At 40.5% G+C, this 19,982-nt stretch overlaps 2 protein-coding genes across 2 annotated transcripts in view; both read left to right on the top strand.

Moving 5' to 3' along the window:
- The window catches only part of LOC117362361 (phospholipid-transporting ATPase IB-like), a 201,090-nt gene that overhangs the window by 172,443 nt on the left and 8,665 nt on the right, over positions 1-19,982 (top strand). The gene's annotated exons all lie outside the window — the stretch shown is intronic.
- Positions 18,574-19,982, top strand: part of ATP8A2 (ATPase phospholipid transporting 8A2) — a 457,609-nt gene continuing 456,200 nt past the window's right edge. The window contains exon 1 of the mRNA XM_033950263.1: positions 18,574-18,643. The gene's annotated coding sequence lies outside the window, so the exon portion shown is untranslated. The remainder of the gene's footprint in view (positions 18,644-19,982) is intronic.

The raw sequence follows: 19,982 nt of genomic DNA, 5'->3' as shown, positions 1-19,982 counted from the left end.
CATCCTCTTTGGAGTATTCTATTTCACAGTTTGGGGCAGTTAGCCAGGAGTCAGTGGCAGCCCTAGATCAGGGAGAGGATCCGATGGTGCAAAGAATTTTCAAATTGTGGGATTTAACTGAAGTTGTTATAAGTTCTTTGAGGGAGTTGGATCTAGAGTTCCCACAGATCTCGGCCATTCAGCTTTCACTGTTATGCAGTACCAAGTCACAATCCATGTGTTTCCCTTCTCATCCAGAGATTGCCAGGATGATAACAGAACATTGAAACACAGCAGAAAGTCCATTAAGGATGAGGGTGATGACAAAATTATATTCCATAGCTTCAGAATTTCAGCAATTGTTTATACCACCTAAATAGGATTCGCTGGTAGCACAGATTATTAAATAGACTTCGCTGCTTAGTGAAGAGGGCATGATCCTAAAGGCTACGCAGGATTGCAGAGTGGATTGGTCCTCAAAAGACAATTTGAGGCGCTGGCTTTAGGCTTTAAGGCAGCAGCCATAGCATTCTTTGTAGTGCGAGCCTACCACAAAGTGCTGTGCCAGAATCTGGGCGCGGAGGAGGCGGATTGCTCTCCTGTTATCCTGGCAAGGGTAGATTATGTGGCTGACGCTGTCTACACTTGGAATTATGAGTAAAGTCTCAGCTTATACAATCTCTGCCTGCAGAATGCTCTGGATCAGGCAGTGAGTGGGAGATATAACTACTTTGAACAGACTCTCCTTTAAGAGGCAAATGTTCTTTAGCAAAGGACTGAGTGGCCTGATGACAAGTGTTATGGACAGTAAACCACGAAGATCAGGCAGTTCCAATTGTGGTTCCTTTCATGTGTTATGAGTCTACGGGTCCTCATCACAAAGATCCTATTAAGGATCTAGACAAAGGTTTGGTAGCTCCAGGAGAGCCCAGACATCTGGCTGATGCATACCAGCCAATTCTAAGAAGTCCCAAAGAGTCCAGGCCGGCCTTCAAACTCCCCTTCCTAGGAAGGAGACTTTTAGAGTTCTAGGAAACTTGAGCACAGATTTCTTCAGACCAATGTGTGCTGGTCATAATTCAAGAGGACTACAAATCAAATTTTATTGCTCACTCCAGGACCTCTTCTTGGACGCTCTGGTGGGAAGACCAGAGAAGGCTGCCAAAGTCAGAGCGAAGGTGCAAAGGCTTTACAGACTGGAACCATAGAGCTATTTCCAGACACCCTTCATCTTGCCCAAGAAAGACTCAGATGATTGGAGGCCAATCCTAGCTCTCAAGACAGTAAATGTTACATTGAATGTTTCCAGATTTCAGATGGAAACTGTGAGATCAGTCATTGCTTTGGTGGCTCTGGGCAAATTGTTGACCTCACTGGATCTGACAGAAGCTTACTTGCATATTCCCAGATTACAGAAAATTTTTCAGGTTTCATGTGCTAGAAAAGCACTTTCAGTTCATGGTGCTGCTTTTTGGGTTGGCCACTGTGCTGTGCATCTTCAACAAAGTAATGGTGGTTGCAGCAGCCTACCTGCACAAAGCAGGAATCCAGGTTCATCCTCACTTGGACAATTGGCTGATCAGAGCACCGTCCTTGCTGTACTTCCACCAGGCAGTTGCTCAGATAGTCCAGCTCTTATAAGATCACGAGTGGATTATCAGTTTCAGAAAGAGCTTCCTGGAACCAACTCAATGTCTGGAATATCTGGGAATCCTGTTCAACACAACAGAAGGGCCGAGTGTTTCTTCCAAAGCCATGCAAACTGACTCTATGTGGAGGCCTTCCTCTCTACATAGTCATGGGTGATACTAATGACAAATGCCAATCTGCAGCTGGGGTGGTCATTGCAAAGGTCACCCAGTGCAAAGTCAATGACTGCCATCACAGAAAACATGGTCCATCAACATACTGGAGTTGCGAGCTATTCAGTTAGCTCTCTGCTTTTTCCAAACACGGCTGAAAGGCAAGCAGTCAGAGTATTCTCAAACAATATTACAGCAGTGGCATATGTTAATGGGCTAGGGGGAACCAAGAGTTCTTCTCTGAAGCTGGAAGCCCAATTGTTGTTTCAGAGAGCAGAAATTCACCTGCAGGTGATAACAGCAATGCTCGTAGTGTGAGTAGACACTGTCCAAACTGACTGCCTCAACAGGTGGATGCAAAATCTAGGGGAATGGGTGATGTCTCAAAGAGTGTTAAAATTCATTGTAAGATGCTGGGGGTGTCCAACATTCAATCTCATGGCATCAATGGACAGCAATAAAACCCTGTTTTTCAGTCAAAGATTCAAATCAGGAAGCATCATAATGGATACTCTCGTGCAACCTTGATCCAGCAAGAGAACCACTTTACATGTTCCCATCGTGGTTGATGATAGGGCAAGTCATTGGCAGAATAACAACCCATTGGGGATTGATTGTCCTCGTAGCCTCAAATTGGTTGCTGTGACAGGGATACCTTGCGGGTCGCACGGGAGCCCAACAGGGGTACCCAACCACGGAAAATAAAAAGGATGTGTGACCTGAGGACCAGAATATACATTGTCTCCCATGTGCACCTTTATGCAGTTTCTTGGGGCTATATGCTCAGCTCTATAACAGTCTGTGTGCTCAGAGGTAAAAAAAAACAGCAAAACAATATTATTCTGCAAAATCCACGCTTTACTTTATTCAGGCTTCACAGTGCATTTTCATGTTCATGTTAGGAAGCCAAATGCACTGGCCATTCTAAACCAAAATATAGAAACATGATGGCAGATAAAGGCCAAATGGCCCATCTAGTCTGCCCATCTGCAGTAACCATTATCTCTTTCTCTCTCTAAGAGATCCCACATACCTATTTCATGCGTTCTTGAATTCAGACACAGTCTCCACCACTTCTTCCGGGAGACTGAAGATGCGATCTCCAGAATTGTATACAATATTCTAAATGCTAAAAAGCAGCAATTACTTCTGACAGAATCATCAATTCCACAGTTTCTTTTGTGTTTGCGCTGCTGTTTTCCTTGTGGAATCTCTTTGGTGGAACTTTTTTTTTGTTTTCTGTTCAGGTAATTAACTTATAAACCCCCTCTTTTACTAAGGCTGACGTGTCCATTATATTATATGAACGAACCCTGCTTCCAAAGCCTTCCATCCCCGTGGGAGTCCCGTTGGCTAGAGCGGGGTCCCTGTGGGAGTCCCATGGGCCAGAGGGGGGTCCCCGTGGGAGTCCCGTGGGTTAGGGGAGGATTCCCACGGGACCTGCGGAGTTCCACGATCCCCGTTCCCGTGCAGACCTCTAATTTAGACGCGCTTTCATCTGGAAGCTTCGGGGCCTTTGCTGAGAAAAATGATTGATGCTTTCTACAATCCAACTTGCAAATTGGGGTACACAACCCATCCTTAAGGAATCATATGCTGTTCTACAGGAAAAAGGTTATTGAGGTAGGAGCCTAATCCTTCTATATATAGTGTAAAAACGCAAAACTTAAACTTTCAGCTTTTGAATTGTAATTTAGTTGTAATACTCAGTTCAAATTTCCAAATCAGGATATAACATTTTTTTAGCAGAAACCTCTTTGTTTTTTAGTTGCATTTTTAAATCTGGTAGTGTTTGTTATGCTGCTACTTACTTGCAACATAACTTTGTAGAGACTCTCATGGGTAGCTTATAGGTAAAATAAATTGAGTGGCAGATTACTGTTTGAAGTCCCTCATTCATGTGAAGGGATTGGAATATTTCATTTTTTAAACTTAATTTAAATAAACTAACATGATAGCCACTAAAACCATTATTTTGAAGAAACCGACTAAGTGGATAAAGGAGAAAACTGTGTTAAAGTAACACATATTTTAAGATGTGAACTTTTGGATCTACTGAGGTCTATTTCTAGAAATATATGTAGGGAGAACTTAAACATGGGAGATGAATCTTTTGTGATTTTATTGCAATATATGGGATTAAGTGGTTTGAAACTTACATTTTCCTTCATGAGCTTCATTTTCAAATTCATTTGCAAACACTGTGTTTCATTTAAATAGATTTTATTGTTTAACAGATATTTCTTGTTTACCCTACAAAGCACATAGGGGCTGCTTCTGGAAGCGGTGCCTGCTGCGTGTCAATCACCGACAAGCGCTGCTTTCAGAATTGCAGTTTGACAGGAGTCTAGGCGCTAGAAATGTAGTTATGCCAAAGTCCAGCTCTGCCTCTAACCATGCTCCTTTCCGGGCTTCAGCATCACCTTGCGCTGCTAACTGCCAGATAGGTAGGTGCCAGTCAGGGAGGCTGCTTAGTGTCAGCTATTCTTTTTTGTTAATCATCTTTTAATTGGTTTTAAATGATGTGGTCAATTACTGCATCATTTAACACCAATTAAAGCAAGTTAGGTGCCTATTGCCGCCTAACTTTCGGTGGTATGATGAGAATCTGGCCCATAGTGCTCTTCTGGGGTAGTTCTTTTGACTTTTCTCAGAAATTGTTACAAGACTTTTCTTAAAAGTGATTGACAAGTTATGATCACCATGAATACTGTGACAGCAAGATAAAGTCAATTTGCTATTTATATTTCTCTGTTATATTTGTGTTAACTTTCTAGTAACACTAAAAGAAGCCCCTCAATTCATCAGCAAGGCTTTGCATACTCAAGCAATATTTTTGGTGGTTTGCTTAACGTGTGGTATTTTTTTGTATTTTTACCGTGTTACACTAAAAAACAAGCTTACTTATCAAATTAAATTCAAAGTTAAAAACAAAAATACAAGTGGTAGTTGAAAAAACAGATGGAAAATTATTCTGATCAGATATCCATATCTAACTTTCCTCTGTATTGGTTGATTTTTTTGATATTATTTGGCATCTACATGGAGCTATAACACATCAAATTACATATACCATATAATATTGAGAAATTTAGGCCCAAAAAATCTTTTTAAAAACTCAGGGTTGTGTTATTTTTGTGTAATACCCTTAGAAACTAAAAAAAAAGCTATAAATGCCCCCCCAACGCATTCCTGTTGGCAACATGAACAGCATCAATCCCCCCTCCCGACTTTCAATTTTCTCAGATCAAGCAGATCAGATGTATTCTCACATGTGGGTGAAGTCATCAAACCAAGCCTGCTGTGGATACTGCCTAGTGTGTATAGCTTTAAGAAAGTTCTGGCAGCATCAGAGCCCTCAGTTGTTTTTTTTCCATGGAGCTAGGCGGTTACATTTTCTCGATCTGCCCTCAGTGGGTTTTTTTTTTCTTCCTTAGAGTGCCTTCCTGTGCAGATACTTCCAATTTCTTTCCTCATTTCCCTCATATTTTTGCTTCTAGTTATCGTCCCCGTAATTTTCTGAGTTTCTTGGGCTCTTAAAATTTTCTTTATTTTTCTCACTGCTCCTTAAGCCTGCTTAGATCTGAACACTGTCCTCAATTTAAATTTAGCTCCTTTTTGAATGCAAAATTGAGGCATTTACTTTAGCTATGATTTTTTTATTAATGTTGAAAAAGAGTTCAGTGGCTTCAAAAGGGTCATCCTATATAATAGGGTGATTTCTATCATGAACCCACACAATTGATGCATTGGTTGCCTAGGACCTGACCATTATGCGTTCTCTCTGTTTGTAAATGACTTACTCTCTCCCATCAAGGCCCTGCTTTTGGCCTGCTGAAGGAGTTAAACCGACATTCCCCAACATCTCCAAATTAAGACTGGATGATGGATTATTGACTCGGTGCACTGGTGACTGGATTACTTGCTTCCTATCCCCAAGGTCTTGTTTTAGCTCACTGGAAGAAGATAGCTGGCATTACCTAACATCAGCACTACTTGGAGAGGGCTAATGATTCCCGGCATTCTGATCACCTTTTTGTGCTAACCAGCCACTCCAAGGAATTGATTGCAAGATGGATTTGCATGGCAATTTCATCTTTCTACATTGCCTCAAGTAAACAGCCCCCTATCTCAATCATAGCACATTCGACTACAGGTGTGGCTGCAGTAGGAAAAAGGAGGTATTGATGTCCCTGTATAAGACTTTGGTGAGACCTCATTTAGAATATTGTGTACAATTCTGGAGGCTGCACTTTCAAAAAGATAAAAAAAGGATGGAATCAGTCCAGAGAAAGGCTACTAAAATGGTATGTGATCTTCATCATAAGGCGTATGGGGACAGACTTAAAGATCTCAATCTGTATACTTTGGAGGAGAGGCGGGAGAGGGAAGATATGATAGTGACATTTAAATATCTACATAATGTAAATGTGCATGAGTCGAGTCTCTTTCATTTGTAAGGAAACTGCAATGAGAGGGCATAGGCAGGGCAGGATTAATTCTTCAAGGGCCCCTAGGCACACAAGTACACTAGGCCCCCCTGGCCCTACCCCGCCCATGCCCTGCCCCTACCCCGCCCATGTCCCATCCCCCATTTATCTTTTTTCTTCTTTACTTCTTTATTTCCACTTATATTTTTTTTTTAATTCAAAACAAACAAAGATTAGTATACCAGTGCACAGTTTTTCTTCTATGCAACCCCAAACATCTCTGAACAAATCCCCCTTCCTTCCCTTCCCTTCCCAACTACTTACCCAGGAATTTAACTCTGAACCCTTTCCATGCATATATGAAAGAGTTCAAATATTTGTAAAGCAGTAATATTATCCGAAATATAAATCTATATTAATAACCAAGTTTACAACTCCTCTCAACTGCCTCACTTTACATCAACCAACTGTAACCCACATGTATGTATAAACAACCACATCTGTAACTCCTCTAGTACGTTCCACTCCATGTATGTTAATTTGCAACGAAACAACAAGGCAAGCAGTCCACCAAAGAATCCAACATGAAACAAAAGAAGATTGGCAGAAAATAAGGAGATTCAAATCAGGTTAATTCAAGGTGCTCCCAAGAACCATGCCTGATGCATTTCGCCAAACAAGTCTAGTCAACTCTATCAAAAAACCATGTCTTTCATACAAACAGAACACAGAAAACACCTTCGCCTAGTATGGAATAAGTAATTGCAAACTAACCTCTCCCCCCTTTTTCAAAACTGTAGTATGGTTTTTAGCCACAGCCAGCGCTAAAAAAATGCTCTACAGTTTTGTAAAAGGGGGGATAAAATAGAAATACGTAGATAAAGGTTAAATAAAACCACCAAGACGCTGGACTCTGCATACAATGCAACACCACAGAAACAGCAATGCATGTACCCTAAAGCAAAAAAATAAATAAATAGAAAATTTTTTTCTACCTTTGTCTTGTCTGGTTTCAGCTCTCCTCATCTTCTTGTCACTCTCTTCCTTTCATCTTCTGTCCTGTGCCACTTCCAGAAACCGTATGCCTCCCCCTTCCATCTTTCCCTTCATTCCCATTGGTCTGGAATCCATCTTCTTCCATTCCCTCCTCCAATTGTCTGGCATCTCTCTCCTCTCCTCTTCCTTTCCCTCTCCCACACCCACACCCCCATGGTCTGGAATTTCACTCTCTCCTCTCCCTTCCCCCCACTTCCATCAGCATCAGCCCCCTTTCTTTCCCTCCAACCCAATTCCATCCAGTATCCTTCCCCCTTATGTTTTCCCCCTTTACCTGCACACCAATTCCATCAGCATCTGCCCCCTTTCTTTCCCTCCAACCCAGTTCCATCCACTATCCTTCCCCCTTTCCCTGCACCCCAATTCCATCAGCATCTGCCCTCTTTCTTTCCCTTCAACCCAATTCCATCCAGTATTCTTCCCCTTATATCTCTCCCTTCCCCTGCACACCAATTCCATCATCATGTGCCCCTTTCTCTCCTTCCACCACCCTTCCATACCACCCTGCCCCCTTTCTCTCCCTCCACCACCTTTCTAGGCCAGAGGGGACCCGCTGAAGAAACAGAGGACTCGGTGTTTTTTTTTCCTTAGCAACGTGGGCCCCCCTGGGAAAGATCAGTCGTGCTGGGCCCCCCCTACGGGAAAGATTGGCAGCGCTGAGCCCTCCCTGGAAAGATCGGCAGCGATGAGCCCCCCCGGGAGATCGACAACACTGCCCTCCCCTGTCATCGCCATTAACCAACCTGGATAAGTAACGGAGGGGGTGGACTGGCAGATGCAAAGAGTTGCTGCAAGGTTCCGCGATGACAGTGTCTGCCGGTCCAACCCCTCTGACGTCACTTACCTCTTCCCTGAGCAGAGCCGGCAGACGCAGTCATCGCAGGACCTTGCAGCAACTCTTTGCATCTTCCGGTCCACCCCCTCCGACGTCACTTATTCAAGTTGGTTGATGGCAATGTTGGGGGAAGGCGGTGTTGCCGATCTTTCCCAGGGGGGGGCACGCGTTGCCAAGGGAAAAAAACAAACAAACCGAGTCCTCTGTTTCATCGGGCCCCCCTGACAACTTCAGGCTCTAGGCATGTGCCTACTTGGCCTATTGGTTAATCCGGCCCTGGGCATAGGATGAAGTTAAGAGGTTCCGGAGTAATCTAAGGAAATACTTTTTTTTACAGAAAGAGTGGTAGATGCATGGAACAGTCTCCCAGAAGAGGTGGTGGATACAGAGGCTGTGTCTGAATTCAAAAGGGCCTGGGATAGGCATGTGTGATCTCTCAGAGAGAAAAAGAGATAATGGTTACAGCGGATGGGCAGACTAGATGGGCCATTTAATAATAATAATAATAATAATTTTATTTTTTATATACCGCCATACCCAGCGAGTTCTAGGCGGTTTACATCAATTCAAAAGGATCTACGTTATCCAGCAGATTTACAAACAAATAAAATAAAGCAGTTCAGTAACAAGTAAAAACTGAAATTGACCGAGGATGGGGGAGGTTGTTGAAGACGTGGAAGAGAGGAGCTGAAAAAGGGGGGGTGAATACAGGGGGGGGAGAGGAAAATGTGAGCGGGTGGGGCCGTTAGAGGTCTTGTTTGCTGAAAAGGTAAGTTTTGAGAGATTTTCTGAAGTCGAAGTAGGAGGGGGCCTCGAGGGGGCCTTTATCTGCCATCATATTTCTATGTTTCTATCCTGGGCTGTTTCGCCTGATGAGATTTGTAGAGCAGCTACTTTCCACACTTTTATGAAGTTCTGCAGAGTGGATGTGGTGGCTGAAGAGGATGCCTCTTTGGGTCCTCAGTTCTCTGGGCAGGCTCATTGGACCCTCTTATAGATGTATGTCTGGCACTGCTTTGGTATGTCCACTAACATACGGAATCCCATGTCTTTGCTAAAGAATGATAATTAGGTTCTATGTTAATCTTCTTTCTTTTAGAAGACATGGGATTCTGTACGGCCCACCATGTACAGTATTTGACTCACCTGATTTCTGCCTTGGACGTTGCCAATGGCTGTCTCAGGACTTCTCCTGTGTCTAAGATTAAGCAGAGCCATTACTACAGGAATATGGGGGTCCCTGTTCACTTTCTCCTTTGGAGGTTTTTATTGCCCCTACTAGTTGCATCTAGTAGATTGGTTACTAGGTGCTCACATGTGTAATTGTTGTTCAGTGTTAAATTGTTACATGTTAGATGTTTATTAATTGTTGTTCCTTTATCATAAGTCACAGAACAGCAGAATGTGTTTTGTGCCGGGGAAGCTCCCCATGCCTCTCCTTCTCTTCTGTTTCATTGGAGTTCGATTACTTTGGTACCAGCTGAAGAGGGAGCTGTTCTCCATTGCAAAAGAGGAGTTGTTCAGAGATTTAAAGTGATACCCTTTTGCAGATTTGTGACTACTGAGAAGTAACAGCTAACTTACAGAATCCCTAATGAGACCATTTATTTTTTTCCTCAAAACAGGACATGATCCCTGAATCCATTCCCCCGGGTCCCTCCTGGATCCTCCGGATCCCATTAAATATAGTTCAAAATATAGACAGCAGATATAAATTCCCTGGCAGGTAAGAGCAACAATATAGGGGGACAAATTGAGCAGAATCATGCAACTGCATGAGTAGTCTCTCAATATGGGTTTACTCTGCAAGATCTTCCAAGAGTGGCACACCCCTTTAGTAGATCTCTTTGCCATTTATGTGAACAGCAAAATTCCTCAGTATTGCTCTAGAATGAGATTAAAAGGCAAACTAGCCTTGGATGCCTTACTAATGCATTGGGGTATGGTGTTCTGTACTGTATTCTTAAAACAACAAAAGATTGTGGAACAGATCGAATGTACCAGTTATTTGTGATAATTTGTTTGTGTTACAGTGCTATGTGTTTACTCAGACTTGATGTGATTGTTTAAAACTGAGCAGAAAGCTTCAGCATTTAGTGAAGTGCAATATTAATCTTGTATTGGCATTGAAAGTAATACTGTTTTGAGTTTGACATTATGGAGACAATCAAAAAGAGATAAGAATGTCTCAGGAGCCACACTGCTAGAACTATGTTTTGGCATGTACCTACTTCAGGAATCCTTAAATTTACTGTGCACATAGATGAGTGCTCAGAAAGATATAGGGTCCCAAGAATAGCTATAAAGTCTTTCCCATGTATCATGATGAAATAAACTTTGCATGAAACAAAGAATCATAATTGGGGAAGGGCTGTCTAGCTTTCTGTTCTGTACATACTACATTAAAGACCCCTGTTACAGTCACACCCTGAAATACTGCAATGTCACAATTACATCAATAAACTCTTTTTGTGTGGTTCCCTTGACATCCTTATCTCCTTTTGGATGTCTCCATCTTTTCCTTTCCTGTGTGGTAGAACAGGTGTACTGTGTTTTGGTTTTGTTTTTATTTTAAGTTTGACATTTCCAGTGCACTAATGTGAAAAAATTCTAGTCATGTTACCTGTATCCCCCTAGTATCTAAGGGTAGGTTATTTTTTATGAGTTGTAAAATTTTGTCAATTGTGTATAAGGGAAACCAAAACACTTGGTACTCTACTGAGGAGAGTGATTGAAGGGAAACATATACAAATCAAAAAATCACTCAGAAAGTGTAATAATGCAATTCATATTTGTGAAACATAACCACTTAGAACTCATAAATATGCTCAGAGACACGAAGGCAAAAAATGGAGCCGAAGCCCCGATTTTTCTTACACTTTAAATTGTTGCAAGTATAACACTTTACTTGATCAAGCTAAGTATTATGCTTGCAACAATTTAAAGTATAAGAAAAATCTTTTTATGCTAGATTTCAGCAATGAGTTTTGTTTTTCACTGGAATTTACAATATGCAATGATTGGGTGGTGAGGCATTTTTCTCAGGGCTTCGGCTCCGTTTTTTGCCTTCGTGTCTCTGAGCATATTTATGAGTTCTAAGTGGTTATGTTTCACAAATATGAATTGCATTATTACACTTTCTGAGTGGTTTTTTGATTTGTATATTATAAAATTTTGCAGCAGAATTTCTGAAATTCCATGGCAATGATAAGGCATGTGTTCATAAATAGTCATTTAGTTTTAGTGCTGCATTTTGATTAAAATTTTAATTGCAATTATAGGTATGCTATTTTTTTTCCAACTGCAGTTCCTTGAAACTTTGGGCAAGTCACATAACCTTCTTCACCTCTCTAATTATGCCCTAAAAACCTATAGACAATCAAGGATTACAAGAAGCTCTGGCTTATTTACCTATCCTAAGTCAAATGGTGTCAGATATAAAACCTTTTTTGAAAGGACCTTAGCATTTCAGGCAGGCAAACTACAATGTTGGCTTAGTGAATGTATTCATCAAGCCATGTCTTACTGTTCTTTTTGAAAAATAGTGAAGGCTGCTTTGTTCGACAAATTCTTTTTAAGATTGTAATTACTTTTTTAACCTTTTACTCTGGTTTTATCTTATGACATGTATGTACTTCGCTGATTGTTCAGATTCTTATGGTGGTATAAAAGAATAAATTTATTATTATTATTACTCAGTTTGAGTACATCTTAGTGCCATCAGTACACTTCACTCTCCCTTGGACAAGAAACCTCTCTCTCTTCATTCCTTGGTATCTAGGTTCTCGAAAAGGATTTACCACACTAAACCACCTATCTAGCTTCCACCTGTTGCCTTGGATGTTAACGTGGTACTCTCTGCTCTTATGAAGTCTCCTTTTTGAACCACCTCCTGAACGCCATCTTTCCCTCCAACCCTCCAGGATTTTGCCGGGATCATATTAAATACTGTACATGCATTATCTTTGTCCAAAGTAATAATCCTGGCAGCCTGGGAGTCCCACAGGAGAGAATAAAATGTCTGCTTGTCTTTGGAGAAAGCAAATTTACTTACTTATAGCAGATGTTCTCTGAGGACAGCAGACATATATTCTCACAACCTGCCCATCTCCCCTAGTTGACTTCTTAGGTTTGTTACTGAATTTTAGGTCCTGTGAGCCGATGTCAGGCGGGAAGGCACTGGTATATGTGCAGTGCAGGCTCCATCTTAAAAATGTAAAGTGACAGTGCAATTGATAGTGTCTCTGTACTGGGTTCTGTGGATGATGTCATCCACATGTGAGAATATATGCCTGCTGTCCTCGGAAAACACCTGCTATAGGTAAGTATCTTTGGTTTCCAGACATTACCCCTTTTTCACATTTGTGTAGAAGTATTTAATGCTTCACTTACCTGAGAGCTTATACTTAATTGAGGGCTTTGATAACCCAGCCCCTATGATTTCTAGTTTACAGCCCTCTTCAGTAGGTTGGCCAGTCTGTTGCTGAAGATACTTCTTCCCTTCTTTGATAGATGCATACCATCTCTGTTCAGCAGCCCTTGGAAAATCATCCTCTGGTTCAGGAAACCAAAATGCTTTCAATGACACCATTCAAGCACCGTTCAGGAGGTGATGCAATTCGAGGATCTCAAAGCAGTGAAACAGTGTAAAAAGGCAGTGGCTGTAGCCAGAAGGACAATAGGCTGCATAGAGCGAGGCATAACTAGCAAAAGAAAGGAGGTGTTAATGCTCCTGTACCTATCCATGCATTCACACATTCATCTCCAGGATATGAGTTTCTGCCTTGGCCTTTACTCTTGATTTGGAGGATCAATGAGAACACCACCTGCACATCTGTCTGCTTCACCTTCTGTCCCAGAGCCACAAAGTCCCTTTTGATATGTTTGGACGGGTACCTAGTAGTACTGTTTGTGCCAACATGGATGAGTAGCATTGGATAATAGTCTATTTCCATAAAACCTCAAATTTTAGCACCAGGCAGACAGCACACATCCTGAGACATCATATCTGGTCTGCAGATGGACTTCTCTGTACCCCTCAGAAGGGAATCACCAGCCAGCATTACATTTCCCTTCTAGTAATCATGGATCCAGCAACTTTGGGCCAAGACTGAGCTTCTTATCTTTCTATCTAAACCCACCTTTCCTCCCTCCTTATTCTGTATTTCTGTGGATAACACTTTCATCCTGTCTGTCTTGTCAGGTTGCCACTTCTGGGTCATATTTGACTCCTTTCTCTCTTCCTCTGCACAAATCCAATAGATGGCTAAAGACTGTCATTTCTTTCTCTGTAAATCACCAAAATCTGACCTTTCCTAGATTACTGCAACTTGCTTCTTACAGGTCTTTCACTAAACCTTCTTTCTCCTCTTCAATCCATTCAAAATTATGCAGCACGACTTATATTCCACTAGTGTTGCTATTCTCACATTGCCCCTCTCCTCAGGTCACTTCATTTCTCCTTATCCATTTCCACATGCAGTTCAAACTCCTCTTATTGACTTACAAGTGCATTCACTCTGCAGCTTCTCAGTGTCTCTCCTTATACTCCTCCTCGGGAACTTTTTTTATTAAGTAAGTGTCTCTTAGCTGTACCCTTCTCCTTTAGTGCCAGCTCCAGACTCTGTCCCTTCTATCTTGCTGCACCATATGCCTGGAACAGACTGCCTAAATCAGTACATCAAGATCCGTCTTTGGAAGTATTCAAATCTAGACTAAAAGTCCATTTTTCTTGAGGCTGCTTTTAACTCCTAATGCTCACTCACTAGTAAAGTACCCATGTATGTTTTATCATTCCTGTGAGAAATTCCATAATCCCTGTTTGTCCTGTTTAATTAGATTGTAAACTCTATTGAGAAGGGATTGTCTCTTAGCGCTATAGAAATTCAGCACTGTTGAAAACAAAGGCCAATCTCAAGTATGTGGAAACGAATGCTATGACCTTTTCATGTGCAGGAGTAAAACTATGGAATGGCCTTGTTGGCCAAATTTGGAAATGTGGTGATAGTTCATTCAGGAAACTGTTGAAAACACAATTATTTGTTGATGCATTTGTTTGAGCATCTGACCTATTGTAAGGATTGAATTTTTCTGCCTTTGCTTTTTTTTTAACTTGAAATTTTATTGAGTTTTAGTGAAATACAAAAAGGAAAAAGGTGTACAAGGGTCATAAGAACAATCAAGGACAATCATATAAAGGCAATATCAAAGAAATCAGGGATTAATGATAATAGATAATATAATACAGTACAATGGTCAAGCATGTCCAATTATGTTACACAAAAAGGGAAGGTAAAAGTGGTAGGAAGAGAAGGCAAGGGGGGTGAGGGAAAGAAAAGTAAAGAGGGAGAGAAAAGAGTAAAACGGGAGGGGAGGAGAGGCTAAACGAAGGAAAATAAAGGGGAAGGAAAGGGTAGAAAAGAAGAAAGAAAATCCCTCAGAGGTTAAGGAAAGAAAGGAGAAGAAGGAAAGAAAGAGAAGAAGAGAAAGCTAGAAGAGAGAATCAAAGAAGGTTAAGATAGTCTATAAAGGCAGACCATTTTAGACGAGCCTTGGAAGACATGGGTGTATAAGTGGAAATCAACATTTCACGTTTATGTTGAAGAAGCACTGACTGAAACCAAAAATGGATTGAAATAGATTCAAATGACTTCCAATTAGAAAGTATAAGTCTTAATGCTATAATAATAAGTGTATCAAATAAAGTGTGTTGAGTTTGAGGTAAGTTAAGCATAGGAGCCTCGGATTTTAGTAAAATAATTGAAGGAGAAAGAGCAGCTTGGATGTTAAAAATCCGACTGAGATGAGACCATATGTCCGACCAGAAGGATTGAAGTAGAGGACATTCATACAACATATGAAGCAATGTGCCAGGGAGAGATTTACAATTCCAAAATCTATTTGATTGAAGGAGACCAGCAATATGTAGCTTTTGGGGCATCCAGTTCGTTCTATGATGTAAGAAAAACATTGATTGGGTTGAGTTTGCAGAGGAAACTGTTCTGATGACTGTAGACCAAAGAGTCGTCCATTGCCTGTCTGCTACTGGGTGTCCTATATCAAGTTCCCAGGTTTTACGTAGTGAGGTGTCAGTTTTCGTATAAGGGATGATAAGTAATTTATACATTCGGGAAAATGACCTGTTGTAATAAGCAGGGAACAGTGTGAGAGCAAAGAAGGGGTTCCAACAACTACTGATTGTAAAATTTCTGATTTAGTGATTACACTAGTTAGTTGTAACCACTGGTAAAAAACCGAAGCCAGTAGAGCATTTGCTACTTAGTTCTGCAAATGTTAGCAATTGTAAGGCTGGCGTACAAATGTCGTTGAGGGACCATATCCCCAATTTAGCCCAAGAAGACCAAAAAATTGGTGCTTTGTCAATTAAGAAATACGGATTGAACCATAGTGAAGTTAAAGAAGAGGTACAAATAGAAATTTCAAGTAGTTTATCTAGCTCAAGTAGACAAGAAACAGATTGGGAGATGATATGCAATGTTTTAAACCATTTAGGAATAAAACGGTATAGAAATTTTAAAAATAAATAAATAAGCAGTATTTTGAGCATTGGTTCTTCCACTCCCTCCTATGCCGGGCCAGGTCCCAGGTAAGTGAGAAACCCCGGCTCGGACCGCAGGTAAGATTTTCAGTGCACCTTTTGGCTGGTGTAAGGAAAACCCGGACACTGGATTTCTTTCAAACCAAACTTCATCGGGTTTATTATAAGGCAAAAGAAAAATTATCCAACTCAAAAGAATTCCCTTTCACAGTCTCTAGTCACATAGTTCACTTTACATAATTCCAGTGTCTGTTGTATGAAATCTAATCAAGGGACTGGACAGTCCTTGTCACCACTTTCTAAGCAAAAGGAAAAACAAAAATAGGACTCCTCAATCTCTTAGAATCCCAGGTTGCCCTTCTTAGGGCTGCTGGCTACTACAAACCACAGTCCTTGCCAGCATTGCTCAGGCACTACTGAGGCCAGCACTTCTCCAAGCAATAGTATACAAAATAACCCTTCTTTTCTCAGCTTTTATTCTTAGCACTTTTGTCCCTCCTAGGACTTTCACAGCCCTGCTCTGCAAGCTGTGTGGAAGCAAGCCACCCTTTTGTATCTAGGTGTTCAGGCCCTCCCAAATGCTACCACAGTCCTAGAGCTTCTGATACTTAGGGACCTTACTTGCTAATACGGCTTTTAAGCTTGGTTCAAATGGACAGACTCTGCTGCCCTCTGCCCTCTGCTTCTTAACGACAGCACATAATTTCTTTTTTTACTTATCCATTTAATGCAGTGTCTCTAGCATGCCCCGATGGTACCCGTTTCGCCCAAAAAGAGCTTTTTCAAGGCAGATTAACTCTAGCCCCAAACGAGTAAGGATAGCAACAAAGAGCTCCTTTATGAACTCTTAAAAAAGCCCTTTATGGGCGAAACGGGTCCCGTTGGGGCATGCTAGAGACACTGCATTAAAAGGATAAGTAAAGAAAGAAATTATGTGCTGTTGTTTAGAAGCAGAGGGCAGAGGGCAGCAGAGTCTGTCCATTTGAACTGTAAAGATATTAAGAAGTGGTAAGGACACGATGGCCGCAACTTACTAATTGCTGCTCAGACGCTGGTAACTTTGCTCTTACCTTGCACAGAAATGCCGAAAAGGAGGGGAAAAAGTGCTGGTGCTGCCTCCCGACACTTAGTACCCCCGTCGGCTACAATTGATGAACTTTTACGGCGACTGCAACGGGAACAAGGATCGCCAGGGACATCACCGCTGGGAACGCCGCTGGAGAGTATCGCAGCGACGAGTTCCCTAGGGTCTGACATCTCTCTGAGCCCTGACGAACGGACGCCACCCCACCAGCCACAACCACAGGCAGCCAGTTCACCGTGAGAGTTGAGTGTATCCGGTCAGGAAGTTCACTCCTCTCGAGAGGCAAGCATGCTGGAGGGCTCGCTGAATGGGACATCTCAGCCTGTAATCGGGACACCAAGTGCTGGAGGAGGACAAGGCTTCACGGAGGTAAATCAGCTCCAAGAACAGATTCTAACCACACAAGTACAATTATTTTCAGTGGTTAAACCCCCACAAGTCACATTAGAAGCTCTTTGGGATTTGGTAGTTAATTTGGGGAATACTTTAAATCCTCAAATAAAAAACCTGGATACAGAAATAAAAGCTCAGAAAGAAGAAATTAACTCTTTAAAACAAGATGTATCTTTATTAAAGCAGGAAACCAATAAAGAATTAATAACTGTCAAACAAAATCAAGATCAACTGGTTAAAGATAATACAATCATGAGGAGGAAATTAGAAGCTTTGGAGAACAATACTCGGGCTAATAACCTGCGGATTGTAAATTTTCCTAAGATTTTATCAGTTTCCCCTCGAGATATGATAAAGCGATATTTTATAGAGATTCTCAAGATACCTGAAAATTCTCTACCTCCCCTTACAAGGGCTTATTATCTTCCTGTTAAAGCACAAACTCTTCAAAAAGAAAAAGCTGAGGAACCTCAGGAACATCCATTGGATATTTCCGCTATATTGGAACAATCAGACAGAGAAGTGGCTATGCCAGCCACTTTCCTGCTGACTGTGGCTTTGGCTCCAGACAAGGACTGGATCCTGAATCTTTACTTCAAGAATAGATCCAAGGATTTCCTGGGTCTCCATATTCAAATTTTTCCAGATGTCTCAAGAGAGACTCAAAAAAGAAGAAGAGAATTCCTAAATTTGAAGCCTGGAGTGACTCAAATTGGGGGTCTTTTTTTTTTTAAGATACCCATGTAAATGTGTCATTAGATATGGTTCATTGAAATATGTATTTGTAGATCCTTCTCATTTGATAAGATTTATCTCAATGAAACGCCTTGAGAATGAAGTAACAACAGCTCCTATTGGAAATTAGTTCTCGTTATTAGCAGTAGTTAAAGTGCTTCTTTTTATTTGTTTGCATTTAATTAAGATACTCTTTAAATCTTGGATCTAGTTTAATTTAGAGGACTTGTGTGTGATCAAGGGAAGCTGTTCTTTTCTTTTCCTATTATAATTTGAGTGAATTATTTTTCAGAATTGAAAATTAATTTTAACAGAGATGTCTTGATCATACTTTTCTGTACAAGATGTTTATGCTTGGAATTTTTATAAAATTGTATAAATAAATAAAATTAAAAAAAAAGAAAAGATATTAAGAAGTGGTCTTCATTCATTTGGAAGTCCTTTTCTACATTTTTTTGCCTTTATGTAATTTTTTTCTTTATTTTCTTCAGCGTGTATAAATATTTGTGTTAACCTTATCTCTCTCTGGCTTTTTTTGAAGCAAAGTAGTATGGTACTTAAGATTTTCTTATGAACTAGTCCTAGAGATTATACAATACATTGTAAAGGTGATAGTGAGTAGATAAGCTAGTAAAATCAGATTTGTAAACCTTTAAAATGTTACATTTTAATAACTAATTTTTTTTGTTGTATATTTTTAGTGAACCACAGGCATTGTGTTATATTGAAACATCTAATCTTGATGGAGAAACAAATCTTAAAATAAGACAGGTAAAGTTTTATGTGTTACACACTTTTAAAATATTTAAAGCTACAAAGTACTGATTGCCTATACCACATGACTAGATGTACTAAATTGTTTCTTCCCTTTTTAGGCCAATTTTAAAAAAATTCTGAAGGCCTAATCTTCCTAAATGTAAGTTGCTTAAATGCGGTACTCAGATTTTGGATACCTAAACATTGACAGCTGTCAGTGAAAATTAATTCCTTTGTCCTAGCATAAGTTCAAAAAGATGTGCAGGCTGAAAGCCAATGAAACTGAAACTGGGATCTGATAGCTGAGTTCCTAAAATTATGTGCCTGTAGGAGTGCAGGGGCAGATTAGGTGAAGTGTGCGAGGTATGAAAGGAATAATTTTATGAGAAACCACCTGGATTTAGGCAGCAAGAACACAGCAGCAACATATCTGTATAAATGAGCAGTTTTCAGCTGCACATTGCTTTATAATTTGTTTTAAGTCGGTTTGGGGAATAGCCCCTACCTACCTCTTACCTCATTTCGTGCTATACATCCCCACTAGAATAACCAGAAATTGTAATCTTTTTGCCTACCCAAGGATTACTAGTTGTAAATACAGGTCCTTTCTGGATAGAACTTTTATGTTTCAAGCAAGTGAACAGCAGTCTTGATTAGGCAATTACATTCATGGAGCCAGGTTGACTTATGGCGCATTTCGGAAAGAAATTAAGACTGCATTGTTTGACAGATTTATCTCCTAAACAGAAATCTTTTTAAAATTAATTCTATACTGTCTTTTTAAAATAATTCTATACTGACTATTCTTGAGAAACATGTACTTTACTATTTGTATTCTGTAATTCGCTGATTGTCCAGTTCTCTTCAGTGTTAACCACATAGAAGTTGTAAGATTGTGGCGGTATAGAAGAATAAAGTTATGTTATGTATATGTTATACGTATGTGCCACAAGCATTTGGGCAGAGCGTGGGCAGGCACATAAAATACTATAATCTATGTGTAATTTAGGTTCTGGCACTTAACACCAGTTGTATGGCTAGTTAAGTACTCAGGCCTAAAATATGGGTGCACATTTTGACATGTTACATTTGTATTGTATAAAAAAAGTAGGTTGTTTTGTACCTTTTTAAAATGTGAAAACGCTGAACTTTCATCTTTCCAGTGCAATAGGTGAGACATTCTAGACCAGTGGTCTCAAACTCAAACCTTTTGCAGGGTCATATTTTGGATTTGTAGGTACTTGAAGGGCCGCAGAGAAAAATAGTTAATGTCTTATTAAAGAAATGACAATTTTGCATGAGGTAAAACTCTTTATAGTTTATAAATTTCCCCCACCTCCCAAAGCCTGCATGT

This window comes from Geotrypetes seraphini, chromosome 6 (genome assembly GCF_902459505.1).
Source record: "Geotrypetes seraphini chromosome 6, aGeoSer1.1, whole genome shotgun sequence".
NCBI lineage: Eukaryota > Metazoa > Chordata > Amphibia > Gymnophiona > Dermophiidae > Geotrypetes > Geotrypetes seraphini.
The sequence above is the reverse complement of the archived record's forward strand: the minus strand, read 5'-3'. Positions and strand labels throughout refer to the sequence as shown.